This window comes from Terrapene carolina, unplaced genomic scaffold (assembly GCF_002925995.2).
Source record: "Terrapene carolina triunguis isolate 2854851 unplaced genomic scaffold, T_m_triunguis-2.0 Scaffold69, whole genome shotgun sequence".
Classification (NCBI taxonomy): domain Eukaryota; kingdom Metazoa; phylum Chordata; order Testudines; family Emydidae; genus Terrapene; species Terrapene triunguis.
The window spans coordinates 43,730,042-43,751,714 of NW_020664420.1; positions in this window are offsets into that span (position 1 = coordinate 43,730,042).

Here is a 21,673-nt window from a genome sequence, read left to right on the forward strand (position 1 = left end):
TGGAGAGCAGCAGCAACAGACTAGCCCTGCCCTTCCTATTAATCAAATTAAAAGAAAGGGTCTCAACACACAATGTCCTGTGAACCAAAACTGTAGGATTTAGAACAGATTTAGTAACTCCCATATAAAGAATATTAAGAGAAATGATGTACTTTTTTTAAAGCTACACCAGGGACATCATTTTCATATGAAGACTCTCACCATTATTATTGTTTACTATTTGTCTTATGGTAGCACCCAGAAGTTTCAGTCAGAATGAGGGCCCTATTGTGCTTAAAGAGCACAAGAGCAGCCATACTGAATCTGACAATGGCCGTTGCCAGATGCTTCACAGGAAGTGAACAGAACTGGGCAATGTATCAAGTGATCCATCCTCTTTCATCCAGTCCCAGCTGCTAGCAGCCAGAGGTTTAGGATAACCCAGAACGGGGGTTGTGTCTCTGACTATCTTGGTTAATAGCAATTGATGGACCTATCCTCCATGAACTTCTCTAATTCTTTTTTGAACTCAGTTATATTTTTGGTCTTCACCACATCCCCTGGTAACCATAGGCTGGAACTAGGGATGCTGCTGCATCTCCTAGCTTGAAGTGGTTTCAATGATATACAGAGTTTACAGTTTGGTTCAATGACTCTTAGCACCTCCACTATACAAATTGTTCCAGTACCTCTGCTGGCAATGAGTTCCACAGACTGACTGTGTGTTATGTGAAGAAGTACTTCCTGCTGTTTGATTTAAACCTGCTGCCTATTAATTTCATTGAGTGACCCCTGGTTCTTGGGTTATGTAAAGGGGTAAATAACACTCATTCACTTTCTCCACACCACTCATGATTTTATAACCTCTATCATATCCCCCCTCAGTTGTGTCTTTTCCAACCTGAACAGTCACAGTCTTTTTATTCTCTCCTCATATGAAAGCTATTCAATACCCCTAATGATTTTTGTTGTTTTTCTCTGTACTTTTTCCAACTCTAATACATCTTTTTTGAGATGGGGCAACCAGATGGGCCCAAAGAATGGGCATACTATAGATTCATATAGTGACATGATATTTTCTGTCTTATTATGAAGCTCTTTCCTAATGGTTCCTAACATTCTGCTATCTTTTTTGATTGCCGCTGCATATTGAGCAGATGTGTTCAGGGAACTATCTAAGAGCTATTTCTTGAGTGTAACGGCTAATTTAGACCCCATCATTTTGTATGTATAGTTGGGATTATGTTTTCCAATATGCACTATTTTGCATTTGTCACCATTGAATTTGATCTGGCATTTTCTTGCCCAGTCACCCAGTTTGAGATACCTTTAACTAGTTACTGATCCTTGAGAGGACCTTCCTTCTTTTCCCATTACTGCTTACTTTGCACTTTGGTGACTGGACTTGCCAGAGTTTATGCTCCTTTCTATTGTCCTCAAAAAGATTTGACTTCCAATTTTTAAAGGGTGTCTTTTGTCCCTAACTGCCTCTTTTATGTTGTTGTTTAGCCATGGTGGCATTCTTTTGCCCCTCTTATTGATTTTTTTTATTTGGAGTATACATATAGTTTGAGCCTCTATTATGGTGGGGGGTTTTAAAAGTTTCCATGCAGCTAACAGGCATTTCACTCTTGTGACTGTTTCTTTTAATTTCCATTTAACAAACATTGTTTTTGTGTAGTTCCCCCTTTTGAAGCTAAATGTTACTGTGGTGAGTTTCTTTGGGTATTTTCCCCCCTAAATAGATGTTAAATTTAATTTCATTATGGTTGCTATTACCGAACGGTAATGCTTGGTGCTTTACAAGCGTAGGTCCTGATCTTACAGACCCCTGTCCCTGGGCTTCAGACCCCAAGCTCTAGCCCAAGCCCAAAGGTCTACACAGCTCTTTTTAGTGGCATAATGCGAGCCCGAGTCTGTATACCCAGTCTGGAATCATCTAATCTCCTTTGGAAGTTCGTTCCATAAACAGATTTCCTCAATTGAGAAAGCTGTGTCCCCAGCTTTCACATATTGCATTCAGGGTAATGTGCAAATGTCTCAGCAGCTCATAGATCGAAATTTGGCCTTTAATGTAGTTGAGGCTTGATCCATTAGGGGTGAGATGAACTATGAAAGGGTGGGAATGAACAACTAAGAATGAGCAAAATGAGTAGGGTACCAATAACTCTTTTATAAATTGTAAAACTCATTCTTCTGGATCCCCCATGTCTAGTAATGAAATTCAGAAGATAGTGTCAGAACTGTGCTTTGAGATCCTCCAGTGAAAGGCATATAGAAGTATTATTACTTAATTAGGGTGTATGAAAAGAACCAAAATACTCATAGGACTTTGTTTGAGATTTGCCAAGTTAACATCACAACTGCCTTCACAAGACTGCTATCATCTTGTATTATGTGTTATCAATACAATGCAAACAAAACATTATCACATGGATACAAATGTTTGTTTAGTAAACAGATAGATTAACATGAAAACATCCACACAGTCTTATGAAGTTTTGTGTCATTAGTCCTCTTTAAAAAGTATTTACACATGTACATAAAACATATTTGTGCCCTTGCTCAAATCATTTTGAGTACAAACACTGTTCTTTGCAGCAGCATTGTATCTCATGGGACCAATATTGTAATTAATGAGATTTGAAACACATATACTGAGACAAATTAAGATCCTAATATAAAAAAAATGAAGATCCATTGTTTTTGTTTAAAAGGGGAAGGGGGTTACTTTAAAGCTTCTTAGTCCAAAACTGGAAAGGAATTCACAATGTATTTTTAGAGTGTTATAAAAAATCTCTTACATAATGCTGATTAATTCTTAGGTTTGAAGGAAGAGCACCAGGCTTTGTGTGTCAGAGTGTTGACCAGCTGAGCCACTGAGGGAACGGTTTAAGATTTTTTTTAACTTCTAGATATAGAATGCTGCAATTATTCAACTATTACAGGATTTAGCTTTTGTTTGGGCATCTATGAAGATTGCTCTGTTCCTGGAATCTGCATCTTATTCTTGGAAGTCTTTATCATTTTAAAACATATGTTATATTATATCACCCTGCCTGAGATATAGGATAGCTGCAAACCATTTTTTCTTTTGCTTTTCTTTTACTGCAGCTAGTTATGTTGTGGAGTAGCGTTAAGAATGTCTGCAGTGGCACATTATCAGTGCAGCTCTGTCATAATGGCTGTTACTTCTGTAGAGCCACTAGTGCTCCACTTTCTTTATATGTTTATTATAATGATGTGAATAATCAATTTAAAGTTCTTTTCGTTTTGTGGATTTTTCAAAATCCCAGCTATTGTAAATGGCTGAGTTCAGACAACAGTCTCTTCCAAGACATTATATTTCAATAGATCCAGTCATTAAATGACATTTCCTTATTTTTAATACTAGTTATACCTGTGTAGTTTTGAAGTGCAGCTGAAATGAATTTTTGGCTAGCTGTCACATTTTAGAAATAAGCGTCATGGGGAAGAATAGACTAGGCTGGGTCTTTTTAAAAAGACGTTTTTAGTGTTAGGTTAGCCTTGGGGATCCCAAGAGTTTCTCCTCCTTTTTAAATAGGTTTCATCTCTCCATGAAATTTTGAACTAGGGACCTGATTCTGCAATCGTTAATCACCGGACCACTCATATGAATGAGGATTGCTCACCTGAATAAGGGTGGGCCTAGCTCATCATTAGAGGCAGTACAAGGAGCAGAAAAGCAAAAGAAAAGCTCTGGTTGTTGCTGTCTTCCAATAGGAAAGAAATCAAAGGCTGGTGGGAATGGCTCAACTGCAGTGAAAGTGGGAGGAGTAAGAGAAGGCTCAGAGACAAGGCTGGTTTCATTGCCTGCCAGCTTGGTGGCCTGAGCTCATGGCATCAGAACTCCCTGCCCCAGTACAGTTCCTCCTTATCCTCCAGCAGAGCTCATGCTGTCACCCCCAATTTCTTTTGTAAGTGCTTCTTCAGTCCCCTGGGAGAAGTTCCCATCACTGGAGGCTTATTCCCTACAGGCGGTTAGTATTGCACAAGGTTGCTTGATTGGCCCCATGCCCTGATGATAGAGGGCCCAGTCTTGTGAGGTGCTGAACATTCCTACTGAAAGGAGTTGAGGGGCATTCAGGATTGGACCCAATGGGCTAGACTGTGCTTTTATAACACTCCACATCCCATCCCAGGATGCCTGCAGGGAAGCATGCAAACCACTAAACCCCTTCACCACACGCAGCCTGCTCTACTCTTCTTGCTGGTCCTAGTTTGCAGGCTTCTGTATGAAAGTTGGTTTTAGCCCTGCTTCCTCCTTACCACTTTCGGCTTCTCCAAAGAGCACAGGGACAGCAATTCTGCCTGTCCTTTACATGAGACATTCAAGGGGAAGTAAAGGCTCTCTTTGCACACTCCTCTTACAGTGTTCAGCAATGTGAGGGCCATGCAGAATCTTACCCACAGTTAGCATTTCCTAGCAGAGGTCAAGACACTTAACATTAAAAATAACTAAAAAAAATCAGACCAAGATTAGTCTATTACTCTCTCTAGTACAGTGTGGGCCAGTGTGAGTGTGTAACACCTGTGGTCAAATCACTACTCTGGCTTCCTGTTTGCTTCCAGGTGCAAATCAAACTGTTGATGATGATCTTTAAAGCCTTGTGTGACATTCTTTGTCCATAATTTATAGTTCATGACAAAAAGAAACAAACTAAACTGCTCATATGTTTTAACAAGAGGCCTGACTGAAACTAGATAGAGCCAGACAACCTAGTTTGTGAAAGGTGGTATCTGTGCTAGGTTGTTAAGCATTTGAAAGACACCTATTAATTATCATTACTGCCTCAATGATCCATCTTCTAAAGAATGTAAGACTCTAATGTGTGAGTAGGTAACTGGAGAAAATGGCTTGGAAAGTGGGGATAACTGCCTTAGATCACGGGGGGGGGGGCAGAGCGCATTTCCAGGGGAATAAGAGACTTAGTTGGGACCCAATACTGCAAGGAGTTCCATGTGGGCAGAACTATAAATGGCACTCCTCGCAGGGGCAGTCAGGGGACGGAGTCCACCCACATGGACATTGCAGGACTGGAGGCTTGGTCTAGTTCAACTAGCACCCTGTATAGAAACAAATACTTGTGTCAGAACCGCCTATATTACCTTATTACTTGCTGTCCCACAAAATTCAGCACTGTTTTATGAAAAAAGGATGATCTCGTTATGGAGCAGCTGATAATTTCTGACTTGGTCTGACACAGGCAGACTGCTAACGTCAACAGGTTTAGCTATCACAATAGCCACTTCTGTGTTTTGTCTTTAGAATTAGTCAAAATGTGCCTCCATTAAGATTTATTGATAAGGTTACATATGATGGGATGCAGGTTTGGGTGTGTCCAAGAGCAGAATTTGACCGTTAGCCAGTAATGTATCATTACTAGATCAACAAATCTGTTCAGCACCCTCAACATTTTTAAATGTATTAATCTCTATTTAAAAAAAAAGATTCCAACACAAGCAAAAGCACTCAAACTTAGGATCTGGAAAAACAAATGGCCACAGCTATCATACTGTGACAGCTTTGGCAAACCTTTACACAGTTTTATAAAACAAATACAGGGTGATGTTCTATTCCCTAGGTAGCTTTTTACCATTAGATGTTCATACTTAATATAAGAGAGGAACAAAATGGTTCTATCTATCCACATATTTACTTAGCACATATCAGTGAATTAAATATCATCCCAGTGGTATGCCACATCAGCCATGCTATGTCAACATGTTCAAACATACATTAGCTCTGTGGGACTTTTCTATCCTCCTGGATGTGACAAAAGCTATAATAACCTGTGGAAGACAGATCATTTCAGTCTGCATTATGGGCTTAATCTTCCGAGGAGCTGAGTTTCCTCGACCCCCAATAAATTCAGGGGGATGAGGAAATTCAACACCTCCCAGGACCCAGGCCTACCTTCTGGAAAGTATGGTGTATACAAAGTAACCCTTACATCTGAGTGTTTGCTTCTCATGGTTTTAAAAATGAATTTGACTTTTTCATGCACAGTTAAAAAGGGAAATAATGACAATTGACTAGGATTTCACCAATATAATATTTTGAGTTTCAGGGCTCAGGAAAAGGATGGTGATGACTAAAACCATGTGGCTTATACCAAACGGAAGCTGTGCCAGGTCTGATTGATGGCTCAATGGTTTACTTTTAACAGCAGTGTTAAAAGTAAAAACAAAGCAAAACTTTATTCAGTCAGGAATTGGCTTATTTATAAAAATACTTTAAAAAACTTACATTTATGCATATGTTGTCTCCTCTAACTGACTGAAGCATACAATAGATCTTCAGAGCCAACCAGAATGCAACAAACAATAAATAAGCAATAGCATGTGAGGCATAGAGGAAGGATTGAGTTAAATCAACCAATTTAAAGCACTGATTTTAATCATGATTTAAATCAGTAAGCAGGGAATTTTGATTCAAATCATCAATTTTAATCTTGTTTTGCATTTGTACTTTTCAGTTATTTTTCTAAGGAAAGGTTGATTCTGATTGGTTGGTAACCATTAAAACGTGTTGATTTATAACTAAATATAGCCTTTACATTAAATGTGGTGCTTCTTTTTGTTAACCAGGAAGATACACTATATCAATACACATTTATTTAAGGAATCACATAGCCTAATTTACGTTTATTCAGATCCTTAATGTTTACATTTTTATTATGTTTGAAAATGGTGAATGAAGCATATTTTTTACTAGGTAATGAGTCATTTTTTACTTGTGATTTGTATCAAGTTCTATTTGGAAATTCAAATGTAGTTAAAAATACACATACACAGCACTTTAAAATTTCTTTCTTATTAGTTAAATAAAATTACTTTACATGTGCTAGACACATAAGGAAAAAAGTTTATCAAAACATGTTTGCATTTAAAACTAACTGATTTATTAAACAAAGTATTATCTGTAGCTAGTGAATTGAACTGATTGTTTATGGTCACCATTGTCCTTCAAGATTTTAGAACTAGTAGAGATCATCCTCTCACACCCAGTTTTCATTTATAGACTAGAAGAAGAAAACAAACTCTCCTGCATTTTCAGCTTCTAATTGGTTTCTTAACTTTGCATGGTCTAGTCATTGAACTGAACTAGTGGATTAAACTGAAATGAAGAAAATATTCTCTCTCCATCTGCAGGAGGCTCGTGCTGTCAAAAGCTGGTTTAGCGGTTCAACAAACTCTGGTTACAAGTGTTCAGCCAGTGACATCCACCAGTTCAGTGTTTGACTTTCTTTTAAACTTCAGCAGAAAACATACTGATTAATATTTTTGTTTTATTTTAATTTAATTTTAAATCATTTTAACAGATTATAGTAAATTTAGGCCTTAGCATAGGTTGTCATAATTTCAAATGTAATTTAAAAAAATAAACCTGTATTTAATTACAATAAAACAATCCAGTTTTTTAAAAAATCATTTTTTTTAAATCATCAATTTGTATCCACCCTGCAGGCTTATTATTCATAGAGCATACCACCAGGTACAACAACCCATCTCAAATCAACCAAAGGAATCAGTTCAGAAATACTTTGCAGTGCATGAAATCAAGAGACAAAGTAAAATAATATCCCATGATTCTTCATATAGTTTACATTGACCCGCATTGAACCATGAATACATGGAATCTTTGTCTCTCTCATTTAAAGGTAATCACTCTGCAGCCCTTACCTCGTTGGTGTTGGTTTATGGGATCAACTGGGAGACTGATAAACATTATACAGCAAACCTTTGAAAGCCCTGTCCACACTGCAATTCTGTACAACAAAAACAAGCATGTCAGAGGATCCAGTTACAACATAGTGATCATATGATCCATATAACTAGTTAATATATGGCCATGGTGCCTAATGGGATCCAGAGGGCATCATGGCACTGAGGAGATCCAAGGCCCCTGGTTCTTTAGCATGTTGTAATCAGTGTGGATCCCATCATAGGTGTGCATGCACCTTAGGGGCATAATATCAGATTTTTCTTGTCCAGAAATGTTCATCACACATGCCCTGGGCCTCCTCATGCTCCCATAAAGGTAATAAAGGGTGGAGCAGCCCCAACCCTGTGTCAGTTCCCTTACAATTCAAAGCCTGTATTGCTGATGACTCCAAAAGCACAGATGGAGGGTAGGTTGTGGGGTCCACATTGACTACAACATCTCAAAGAACCACAGTTACTGTTAAGAGAGTAACCCTTCTTTCTTCTTTAACTATGTGTAGGTGACTGGCAAGAAGTAGCCTCCATGGATTGTAACAGTGAAGAGTTTCAGCTGTATCAATCACCCAGTGATTGAAATACTGTATTCCCAAACTTGGCATCTGACCTCACTGCTATGTCATATGCAGGATGTTTAACAAAAGTTAGCGGGTTGCTACACATAGCTGCCTTGCAGATCAGTGACTGGCACATTTCTGAAGTAAGCAGAAGATGATGCCTTTACCCTGGTGGTGTATGCCTTGATGTTTGGAGGGAGAGGCTTGCCAGACAATTGATAGCTGGTGGAAATACACTGTGTGATTGTGACACTCTGTATCTTGGGGGAACACCCTGCACCCCCATGTTCATCCTTATAATATGATTATGGGGTATCCAATGCAAAGTTTGTCATGTTGGGTGTCTTTGGAAGGCTCATGATGCATTGAGAATTGTTGATATAGCAGGGCCAGGCATACTTTTTTGCCTGAGGGCCACATCAGGTTTTGGAAATTGTACGGAGGGCCCATTAGGGGAGGGGGGCGTGGCCCAGCCCCCACCCCCTATCCACCCTCCCCCCGCTTCTCGCCCCCTGATGGCCCACCCCCGGGAGTGCTGTCCCATCCAACCCCCCCTGTTCCCTGACCGCCCCCGGAACTCCCGCCCCTGACTGCTCCCCTCCTTCCTGACTGCCCCCAGGACCTGTGCCCCCATTCAAACCCCCTGTTCCCCGCCCTCTGACCGCCCTGACTCCTATCCAACCCCCCCCGCTCCCTGCCCCCTTACCGCACTGCCTGGAGCACCGGTGGTTGGCGGTGCTACAGCCACGCACCGCGCAGCACAGAGCACTGGGTCAGGCCAGGTTCTGCAGCGGCACTGCCCCAGGAGCTTGCAGCCCAGAGCATTGCACCAGTGGTGGGGTGAACTGAGGCTGCGGGGGAGGGGGAACAGGAGGGGAGGGGCTGGGGGCTACCCTCCCGGGCCAGGAGCTCAGGGGCCGGGCTGGATGTGGCCCACGGGCCATAGTTTGCCCAGCTCTGTGTTATAGTAATGTTATAGGTTGTAATTTCATGTATATAGTTATGAGGCTGAAAATGTGTCTTCATGGCTTAAAACAAGCCCAGGAAAAACTCTTCAGGAGCAGAGGGGAAGTCCACACCTCATCAGGGGATGTATGGAACAATCCCAGCCCAGCCTCACAGGAACAAAGGACACTGGCCTATGCAACAACAAAGGATCTGTTGGACTCTTGAGTGAGTCACCCACTTCCCTTGGTCAGTTTGGGACTAAGATGAGCTAATGCTCACCTGACTCTGAAGGGGGTGAGCAAAGCCAAGAGGGAAGAAAGAACATGATAAAAGGGAGAAACATTTGCCATGCTTTTTCTCTTCCACGTACATCTACAGACACCACCACCAAGCAACTGAAGTGCTGATCAGAGGAGAGAGCCTGGCTGAAGGGCAACCAGCCAGCCTGTGGTAAGAAGCATCTAAGTTTGTAAGGGCACTGAAAGTGTTAAGATCCGCTTAGAATGCGTTTTGCTTTATTTCATTTGACCAAATCTGACTTGTTGTGCTTTGACTTATAAACAGGGTCCTCAAACCCTGAAGGGAGTACCTGGTACCTCTTGTCAACTCTTTTCACCATTGGTGGTATAGTAGGTGGCATTTGCCACAGAGAAGATGACAGGTCTAGAAGTCCCTTGTTAATGGGAGAAGCTGACATGATGTTGAGCAGCTTGTGGAACTTTTCTGAGATGACCAAAGTCTCACTCTCTAGAGTATCAACAATCTGCACAAAGAGCTCCTGGAATACTTTCAAGTCATCTGGCATCAGTGACGGTCCTGAGGATACCACTTCATCTGGTGATGATGAGGAGATGAGACAGAATGCTGATGTTTTTGTGCCCCTGGATCCTGTACCTCTTGGTATTCTGGTATCAGTAGTCTAGCCACAGAAGCTCCTGGGGAGAGGGACCTCTTCTTCGATGGTGGACACTAGCCTCTTGATGCTTGTAAAGGATGGCCCCAGTATCCCCAATAAGGCCATGGTGGCATCCTGCATGCATTTGTGTGACTTGCAGGCTGTTGATCAATGCTAGTCTTGATGGGCCGGTAGTGATTAGGTCCATAGAAGTCTGCAAGTCTCTCAACTACACTGCTCACAGACCTCAGAGGGGATGGGTCCCCTGCTAGAAGTCTGCAGGCAAAGAGGTGTGCCCTGGAGATGATGAGGAGTAAACCTCCTTTAGGGGCAGCACTTACAAATAAGACCCTTTTAGTCCCAGAGTCTGTATTGGCTCTATCCCAGTACCAGGGATAGACCTGGTTCAGCCCAACCCTCCTTGCTAAAGGCCAGGGTTAATGCCTGTGGGAGCACCTTTGGAACCAGGATCAGTGCCAGGTGAGTCTGCTGCATCACAGTGTATTGCTTCTCTCCATCCCTCAATGCCATACAGGCCTTATCTCCCAATATTTTGTGTGCCTGTCCTTGCAGAAGGACACTAAGCTCCTTCTTGAGCTGCTGCTTTGGTGCTCGGAAAGGTCCTTTTCAGTGCTCAGCTTCAATGCCTTATGTGTTGGTGTTGGTGTTGGCTTCGACATCAAAGCTGAAGTCAGCTTTGGTCCCAGTGCTAGTACTCATGCTGATATCAATGCCAGTGTTGGCACCAGAGCTTTCTTCGGTAACAACTTCTTCATGGTAGTCTTAGGAGTCATACCTCTCCTTGATGGAGCTCTAGATGTTGCAAGCTTGTCTATTAGAAGGATTTCAGAGCTCATTTCCTCAGAGTCTGATGAGTCCTTCATGGATTGTTCCAGAACCTGGAGCTTCAGCCTCACATCTTGAGACTTGTGAGACCTCACAGAGAATGGTAAGCATACCGAGCATTTGTCTGGAACATGGGATTCCCCTAGACAGAAGAGGCACCTACTGTGCCCATCTTGTAACGTACCAAGCTTGAGGCCTGCAGATTTTGAATCTGCCAATACAGAAACCCTGTATGAGGGGAGAGGTGTCAGACCAGAGAATTTTGATCAATCATTTGATCAGTTCCTGGTGGTCAAAACAAAAAATCAAAAGTGGTTCTGAATATTCACAGAAGATTTTAGAAGATTTTGAAGGAGTTTAGGCTAGCTAAAAACTAGCAGGTCAGACACCGGCCAGGTTCTGTCTCGCTGTCTCAGATGGTAAGAAGGAACTGAGGGAGAATCATGACAGCTTTATGTCCTTTCAACATGGGAGCATGACTAGGCACAGGGCACATGGATGACTGATAGACTTCTCTAGTGAAGGAAAATCCAGTCTTGCAAGCCCGAGGTGCAGTGGGATACATCACTGACACACACTCAAAGCAGTAGTAATGTTAATACAGAACTATGGTCTCTGGGATTTATGTTTTGGTTTGTTTTTGCAGCAGTATATTTGTTTTGTAAGACAGAGCCTCTTGTAGGAACCAGACTACTGATTGTATTCTTTGACATTTCTATTTATAAAAATCTAACCAGGTTCATTTTCAGTAATTTTTTTGTTCATCTGGTAAGGAAAAAATAAAAAAGGAGATTAATACCAGCCTACATATTATGTGTTCAAAACCTTAGTGAATTCTTCAAGGTCTGCTGTGGGTCAGATTTCATGAAATAGCAATAAAAATTCCTTTTTTTTTTCTTCTCTCCATGTGTTCTGAGGAGGGTTTGTAAGTTTTGAATTACTAAGTAATCACGAAGAACTCCTCTTTTCATGAGCATGCATCCAGGAAATGGACCATTTAATATTGGCATAAACAACAAACTCCATCTCCTTTTTCTCATCTACCACTCTTCTCTGCCATTTTCTTCTGTAGGGACCCCAATCATTCAACTGCTTTCACGCAGGCCCAGGGCAGATCACAATGCAAGACTGGGGCCTAATTTTTAAAAATCTTGTTTACTGACTTTTGTAAAAATAAGAACATTACTGCATGTACCTTCAAAGCATAAAAATATAGTTCATTAGTGTATTTGCAATTATTTGCAATTATTTGGGGGAGGGATAGCTCAGTGGTTTGAGCATTGGCCTGCTAAACCCAGGGTTGTGAGTTCAATCCTTGAGGGGGCCACTTAGGGATCTGGGGCAAAATCAGTACTTGGTCCTGCTAGTGAAGGCAGGGGACTGGACTCGATGACCTTTCAAGGTCCCTTCCAGTTCTAGGAGATGGGATATCTCCATTTTTTAAACAACAAAACATGCATTTAATGCATCCGCAAGTTTGCCTTATAAAATGTGTTCTCATTACCATGGCAGGGTAAGGTGCGGAAATGATCACTTCTAGTTCCTAAAAGAGGAAAATATATCAAGAGCATTTATTAAAAATAATTAGATACAAATTATAGTAATCTAGTAGAAATAAACTGTAGCCTCAAAGATAAAATTAGCCTAGTAGCAATAATATGGAGCACCTCCAAACTCATTCTGCATATACAGAATAAATGTATCTAATGATTCCATTGACTTCTATCATTTAATGTGGTACCCATAAAGATTACTCAGAAATAGTCTCTCCATTTGTATTCACCTTTACTTCTGTTATAAGTTTCACTCTCAAATAATACCAGCAGAAATTAAAGTTAATCGCCACTCAAAGTTTAATACATCACAATTGTATAGATTACAGGATCTCTATTCATATTCATTCTCAGATAACCCATCTGCTGAAAATCGAATATGATGAGTCTGAGGGGACGTTCCTGAAACAAGGTGCTGGGGCACAACCTGCTCCCAAATGAACAAAGGATTAATTGTTGCTAAGCTCTGCCCCTCTCCCTTCTTGCACAGATGCTAGGAAAGACTATAAACTGTGTGCTTAGAGACTGCCTATGAGAAAGATCATGGGACTGAGCTGAACCCGAGGCTAGGGGAGTTTCTCAATTTCTGTTTATGTTAACTTGTTTTCATTTCTGGGTATAAATTTTATCTTTCAATAAAACCTCTGATGACTTTCTGTGGGGTATTTTCTGATAAGCCAGTCTACCAGCTTACAGTTGCTATGTGTGAGTCTGGTAGTATCATTTAGAGACCTGAATTGAATTACCTATCCTGTCCTCTTGCTTTCTAAGCAGAAGAGACCTGGAATACTCTCTGTGAAGTGTTCTCAGGCCCTGGAAGAGATGGAGCACCTCGCTTCACCCCAAATTGATCCTGTTGGCCAATTAAGGACAGGTATTGATGGACTCTGAAGAGAGTCAAGTCCTGGCCTTGAAGGCTGGGGAAATGATGACTGAAATAGAACCTTGAGCATGAGAGATTAACTCAAGGAAATAGTTGGCTCCCAACTATTAGAAACACCGTGATTCTTGCAAATTGTTCCTGCTCATCTGAGGTTTTCACATATATACTGTCAACCTATCTGTCTTATGATTTTATACTGCCATCCATCACCATGGTATCAGAGGCCCAGATCCTCAAAGGTACTTAGGCTCCTAACTTCAATTGAAATCAATTGGACTTAGGACCTAAATATCTTTGAGGATCTCGGCCTGAGTGCCTAGTATATCCTAGTAAGAAACCTACAATTTCAGTATATTTAAAAACATATAACTTTTGTAGCTTTTGGTTTCTTAGGTCAAAGACTGTGGCCTAATGTCATGATGGTCATTTGACAATATATTTTAGCTTTTTTTTCATTATTGATCGAAAATGGGGCAGGAAGGATAGAGATCCTTCAGTCTTTTCTGTTTTCTTTTCTCCCTTACTTCCCTCTGCACTCCACATTCAGAATAACCATCCCTCCAACTGAGGAAAGCTGGACATAGCGCTCTTGGAAACTTTTCAAGATTGTCCTGTACATCAGGCAGACTCAGACACAACAGGCTGGAATAGCTCAGGTCCTATACTTCAGTAAGATAGCAGCAGGAGCCTTTTGTGTCCCATTGTTGCTAATGTGCAGCATGGTCAGTGTGAGTGGCTACTCCGTAGAGGATCCTTCTTCAACTGGGAAGGCTTCAGATTTACGTAGCAGCCCCCTACATCATGGATGAACACAGCAACTGACCCCCTACTCCAAGAAGTACCTGAGTGGAGGTGTGAATAGGCTTTTTTTTCTTTGAGCTGGGGGAGGGATGAGAGTTAATTTCATAAGTCAGCCCCAGGAGTTTTGGTTCAAAAACAGACAAAGTATAAAGAATCCCAGAAATACAGATGGAGTTTGGTCTGGCACTTCAGATGCACCCATAACTGTTATGAACTTCAATACAATTTTTAACATACTAGCAATGAACTATCAGGCCCTCATTATCCTTCTTTGTCCAGTTGTAAGGCATTTATCGATGAGTTTTAGAAATCCAGAGGTGATTCCTTTGTACCCTAAAGTTTAAATTCCTTTGTACCCAAAAGTTTCTTATTACTCAGTTTTCCTGTACAAAACTCCTGTAAAATAATCCTAAAGTTGGCATGCATTTGCTGTTCTGAATCACTTCTGAAATAGGCCATTTTTATTTTCCTGTGCAGAAATCCATAACTTGTTCTTCTAAGACCATATTTCGCCCCAGTTCTGAACCATTTCTACTGTGCCTAGTGGAGCCTCAAGAAGCCTGACAACAGAATAGTTGGACACTTATTGATGGGTCTAATACCTGAGATTACTTTATACATTCCTGATCAGACTTCTGGGCAAGCCTCAGATGTTAACCATTTTCTGTTCAATATATTGAAATCTTTTATAAGCCTGCAGCATAACCATCTCAGACTGGCAATTGTGATATAAGAATGTGGAAGGTGCGAGGTTTTGTTTAAAACAATTTTATTTTGGCCCCCTGCTGTAATCCTAGTAAAAATACATGTATGTCCTGAATATTAATTAATGGACTCAGGGAGCCATTTCTCAATTACATCTACCAGCTCTGTCTCTGTTTTCTCTTAGAAAGACACAATTCTCCTAAGAGATAAAGCCTGATTTCTCATTGCTTTAATTGGAAGCAGGACTAGTACTTGGTCTGATTCCTCAAATATTCAATTTTCCATCATGCGTGGGTGGGTTACTCTTTAGAATTGTTCAGGATTTGATTCTGGTGTTTCAATATTTTAGCCAATTACAACACAGATATTCCTTTTAAAAAACTGTTTAATATTAAAGGTAACATTAAGTTTAATCAACATGCTAGATGCATTCAAGGAAAGAAATACACAATCATAAAAATAATCCATTTTAGGAGATTTCTTCCCCACCCCCCCCCGATCCTTTAAAGTTACAGTATTTTTAAGAAATAAATTTTTTCACTGAGATTTTTACCCTCTTTCCCTGTATTTTCTGGATCTCCTTTCTCTGCTGCAGGTGCTTGTAATGTCAGGGGAAACAATGAATTTTGAATTGAGCGGATCTGATCACGTAGTCTATTCTTGGGCAAACCTCCCGTTGAAACCAAGAAAGATCAGAGTGCAGAACTAGGCCTTGCTGGTGAGTGGGAAGGAAATAACAGACTTCAAGATTTTTAGAAAGTTATGAAAGAAACACTGTGAGGAAAACCTCACTGAGTTTTCCTTTATTTTGGCCCCTTTCAGTGAATTTTGTCCTGGGTGATATAACCCAGTAATCTCCATCCCACTCATCTAAGTAGTACATGGACAGTTGGAAGCCAAAACATCAAAAGGGTACTTTTAAACTAGTTCAAAGCTCAAAGTTTATGTCTGTTAAAAATAAAGAAAGAATTGTATAAATGCTAGCATCCAATAGAGGTCTAGCCACTGAATTCAGTGGTAGCAGGATCTGACCTCCTATTATGAATAAAAATGTGGTCACTTATTTCCCATCCCCTCAAATGTCAATGAAAACAATCTTTTGGAAAAATGTGGACTTTTCTCTGCAGTAGTGTGAATCTAACTCAACCATATTGTGTTAGTTCACAAGAAACAGAAGGGGAAACTGACCAGTTTAGTGACACTGTCCAAGCTATGTGAAATAAATTTAAAAAAAAAAAAAAGAGCTTAAAAATGAAAAGTACATTAGATTTTTAAAATTATCTGCATTGATAATTTAAGTGTATATTTAAAGGCCAAACGTGAAGAGACAAGAGCTAAAAAAGAATATGATAAAACAATAAGCACAAGAATAGGCAATGTACTGTATTTCATAAAATACACTTGGTCTGAAGCCTCAGAAGCAATTCAAATATTTCTTGATAAGGCAGCCTCATATCCTAAGACTTGTGGGGGGAAAAGTATAATATTCAAAGAAGGCTAGATCCTTTCCAGTCTTTTCATCTTTTAAGAACTATCTGCTGGGTCTTTCCATGAAAACATCATTACCGCTGCCTTGCAATTTAAATCTGAACTTAAATAAGCACACTTCAAGTACAAGTTTTGCATTCAGCTGCACTCGATAAGCATTTGTTTACAATATGTCTTTTTCAATCTATTCGTCGATTTTGACAGGGGTCTTTAAACAGTCTTTTTAAAGAAATTTTAATTTGGAAAACCTGCAGATCACTGTTCATGATCATGTATTTCAATGGACTAAGCTGATACATCCAATATAGGTTGCTTGTTTTGAGTATTGAGGTGCTGTACCTGGTGTTTGAGAATTCAATGTTGTGTTCACCTCATAACAAAAGAAGCTCTAGCATTCTAGTGGGCAGTGCAGTATTTCTGTACTTGCCTGTAGGCCTAACTGCTAATTTTGAAGTCCAGTCACTCTGTGCTCAGCTAACAACATTGTTTACTACAAAATGTTCCGCAAAAACTACTGTTAAAATTGCTCAGTGGTCAGTCATGTTTCTTGAAATTAATTTTCAGACTGAGTAGCTGCTTTCTGTGAGGAGCTTTCCAATAGAATATCTCTCCCGACTGCCACAAATTGCCCACGACCTTTTGATAAACAAGCAATAAATTTTAAAATATGCACTTGTTTAGATGCATTATTATTTTGAATAACTTGAACTGATGTTCTCACCCTTTGTCATCATAGAAATTACTATAAAATATCTTACAAATTTCTCATAGGAGAACTGCCTATGCAACTGGAAATGGATAATGGCATACAATGGACCTTCAAGGCAATGAAAAACTACTTAACTGCAAATAAGAAACCCTCTCTATCTTACCCAGAATCCAGTGGGTATGTGTGAAGCAATATGTGTGAAAAGACTTACCAAAGAGGTTAAAATTAGCACGCAAGTTAGTGAATAGCTTGCAAATGTACCATTTTTCAGATTTAAGTGTGTTTTGTGCCTTACAAATACACTTTGAAATACACTTTTCCCTGCACTAAGGAATCAAGCCTTGTGAGGGAAAATAAGCAGGGGCTGGAGGGTGTAGAATTCATCCCACAATCCTAACACAGACTGTAGGGCTACAGCAGAACCCCAATGCAGCTGCTATATCAGCTATGGGAGAGACCTCCAATGAAACTGCTCCAGAGGTGCTATGGAGCTTACCTGGTGCAGAAATCTTGTGTGGGTCCGTCACTCTTGCTGAGAAAGTGTTTAACTGAGGGTTTGGGGGGAGGAAGGTTTTCACTCATACAACTAAATCCTGGTCTCATGGAAATCAATGGCAAAGTTCCCACACTCTCTTCTAGGACGAGGATTTTTCCAATATTCAGTGAATACCTATTGCACATTGTCATCAACCATAACAGTTTTTTTTTTTTCCACTCAGCCGATTGAATTCAGTGCAGAAGCTCACCATGTTTCCCTTAAGATGACTTGTTTCATCCTTTAATATCTAATAGGTTCACTCTCTTTACATCTCTTTCAGGTTCACATTTGACTTCTGTTCCACTTTCCTATTATTGGTAATTTCTGAGAGCCACACGGATGTATCTGGGGCTTTAGGCCCAAGTTCCCCTCAAATTTTAAACTTGTTGTTGTTGTTTTATGTATTAGTTCCCTCACTATATCTTGGGCAATAAAGAAATTGAAAGCCAATAAAGACAAGCCTATCAAAATTCAAAGAGATGAAAGCAAACAAGAAGATCTAATACAACAAGTGGGAGGACATAAATGAGAGGGAAGGGTAGTAAATCGAGGACCAATACTGGCCTCTTTTAAAAAGACCTTTGAAAAGAAAGATTGTAAGTATTGTTTCAAAATAGAGAGGGACGGGCTGGCAGATTTCAGGGCCAACAACTTCCATGTTCTAGAGTTTATCACATGAGGTATGATGAGGAGACCTCTAAATGACAAGTGGTGTATGAGGGCAGATTTCTGTCAGGTCAAGGCTGAAGGAGGTCTGAGATGAAGCCAGGGAATCTTATTATCTCTATACCTAGTCATATTTTGCCTATTAATTTTTTTTTTTCTTACTAAAAGAAGAATTTGATCTGAATCTTTCCCTAAAACTTGTATCAAACTTTTTTGGAAGTCTGAAATAGCTCCATTAACTTTTAAAATAGGATTTTTACGGTCCTCTGCATTCTGAGTTCAGGTAGGCCCAGTGCAGAAGTACTGAAATACTGTGCCAAAACCTTTTCTTCCAGTATTTTCATCCCATTAGAAACCAGGACGTGAAGTGAATGCGGCAAGCAAGCCTATTCTCACAAGACTTTCAGTCCAATCTATTGAGTAAAGGGGTTTGGATAAGTTTGATTAAGCTTGTAAATGGTTGACTCGGTCCTTCATCCTTCAGAGGCAGATACATTGAATCATGGGTTCCATAAAGAATAAACCTTGCCAGACAAACTTGATTGCTTTTTTGATAGAATTACAAAATTAGCAGATGATGGGAAAGCAGCAGACGTAATTATTTGGATTTCAGTAAAGCACTTGATACTGTGTCTCATACAACCTTACTTGACAAATTAATTCAAATTGGCTGGGAAAAGAGCACTGTCATGTGGATTGAAAACAAGCTCAAAAGATTATAAACAAAGGATAAGGACAAATGGCAACATATAGACATGTGCACATACCTTGCCACTGCTTCCTTCCCTCAGGGTATGTCTACACTACAAAATTAGGTCGGATTTATAGAAGCCGGTTTTATAGAAACCGGTTGTATGCAGCCGATTGTGTGTGTCCCCACATAAAATGCTCTAAGTGCATGAAGTCGGCGGACCGCGTCCACAGTACCGAGGCTAGCGTCAACTTCCGGCGCATTGCACTATGGTACCTATCCCACAGTTCCCGGAGTCTCCGGCGCCCATTGGAATTATGGGTTGAGATCGCAATGCCCGGATGATGCAAAGCAGTGCCGCGAGGGGTTCTGGGTACATTGCGTCAGGCCCCTCCCCCGCCGTCACAGCAACGGCAGACAATAGATTTGCGCCTTTTTACCTGGGTTACCTGTGCAGACAACATACCACGCCAAGCATTGAGCCCGGTCAGCTCAGCTCACCGTCACCATATGTCTTCCGGGTGCCGGCAAACGTGGGACTGCATTGCTAAACAGCAGCAGCAGCTTACTGCCTTTTGGCGGTAGACGGTGCAGCATGACTGGTAGCCTTCATTGGCGATCTGGGTGCTGGCAGCTGTGGGGCTGGCAGCCGTAGGGCTGCATTGCACCAGCCCCTTGCCTTTTGGTAGAAGATGGTTTATTACGACTGGTAACCGTCGTCGTCGTACTGCAGTGGCTGTCGATCATGGGCACCCGGGCAGACAATGATGGTTATCAGTCGTAGTATGCTATTTTCTGCCAGGCGCCCTGTTGGCTCATTGCACATTAGCAGAGTCGTAGTATGCTATTTTCTGCCAAGTGCCCAGTATTGTCTGCTAAGCACCCAGAAGAGGCCGATGGCGATCTGGGTGCTGGCAGACATGGGGCTGGCAGACATGGGGCTAGATTGCTACACAGCAGCAACCCCTTGCCTTTTGGGCAGAAGATAGTATATTATGACTGGTATCCGTCGTTGTCATACTGCAGTGGGCATCATATTGTGCAGTAGACCTGAAGGCTTACTGCCAAGCGCCCAGTATTTGCTGCCAAGCACCCAGAAAATGCCAAGGGCTATCAGTCATGCTGCACCGTCGTCTTAAGATGTAAAAAATAGATTTATTCTGTATTCATTTGCTTCCCCCCTCCCTCCTGCTAAACCCAGGCTTTTGAGTTCAATCTTTGGGGGGGGGCATTCTGTGTGACAGTTGTTTGTGTTTCTCCCTGATGCAAAGCCACCTTTCTTGATTTTAATTCCCTGTACCTGTACGCCATGTCGTCACTCACCCCTCCCTCCCTCCCTCCCTCCCTCCCCTGGTCCGTCAGATACTACTTTCGCGCCTTTTTTCAGACCAGACGCCATAGCCAGCACTGGGATCATGGAGCCCGCTCAGATCACCGCGGCAATTATGAGCACTATGAACACCACGCGCATTGTCCTGGAGTATATGCAGAGCCTCCTGGACATGCCAAAGCCAAACCAGGACCAGCTGAGGAGGAGGCGATTGCAGCGCGGCGACGATAGTGATGAGGAAATTGACATGGACCTCTCACAAGGCACAGGCCCCAGCAATGTGGAAATCATGGTGTTACTGGGGCAGGTTCATGCCGTGGACCGCCGATTCTGGGCCCGGGAAACAAGCACAGACTGGTGGGACCGCATCGTGTTGCAGGTCTGGGACGATGCCCAGTGGCTGCGAAACTTTCGCATGCGTAAGGGCACTTTCATGGAACTTTGTGACTTGCTTTCCCCTGCCCTGAAGCGCCAGAATACCAGGATGAGAGCAGCCCTCACAGTGGAGAAACGAGTGGCGATAGCCCTGTGGAAGCTTGCAACGCCAGACAGCTACCGGTCAGTGGGGAATCAATTTGGAGTGGGCAAATCTACTGTGGGGGCTGCTGTGATCCAAGTTGCCAGGGCAATGAGAGACCTGGTGATATCAAGGGTAGTGACTCTGGGAAACGTGCAGACCATAGTGGATGGCTTTGCTGCAATGGGATTCCCAAACTGTGGTGGGGCGATAGACGGAACCCATATCCCTATCTTGGCACCGGCGCACCAAGCCACCGACTACATAAACCGCAAGGGGTACTTTTCAATGCTGCTGCAAGCCCTGGTGGATCACAAGGGACGTTTCACCGACATCAACGTGGGCTGGCCGGGAAGGGTACATGATGCTCGTGTCTTCAGGCAGTCTCTTCTGTTTCGAAAGCTGGAGGAAGGGACTTTCTTCCCGGACCAGAAAATAACCATTGGGGATGTTGAAATGCCTATCGTTATCCTTGGGGACCCAGCCTACCCCTTAATGCCATGGCTCATGAAGGCGTACACAGGCAGCCTGGACAGGAGTCAGGACCTGTTCAACTATAGGCTGAGCAAGTGCCGAATGGTGGTGGAATGTGCATTTGGGCGTTTAAAAGCGCGCTGGCGCAGCTTACTGACTCGCTCAGACCTTAGCGAAAAGAATATCCCCATTGTTATTGCTGCTTGCTGTGCACTCCACAATATCTGTGAGAGTAAGGGGGAGACATTTATGGCGGGGTGGGAGGTTGAGGCAAATCGCCTGGCCGCTGATTACGCGCAGCCAGACACCAGGGCGGTTAGAGGAGCACAGCAGGGCGCGGTGCGCAT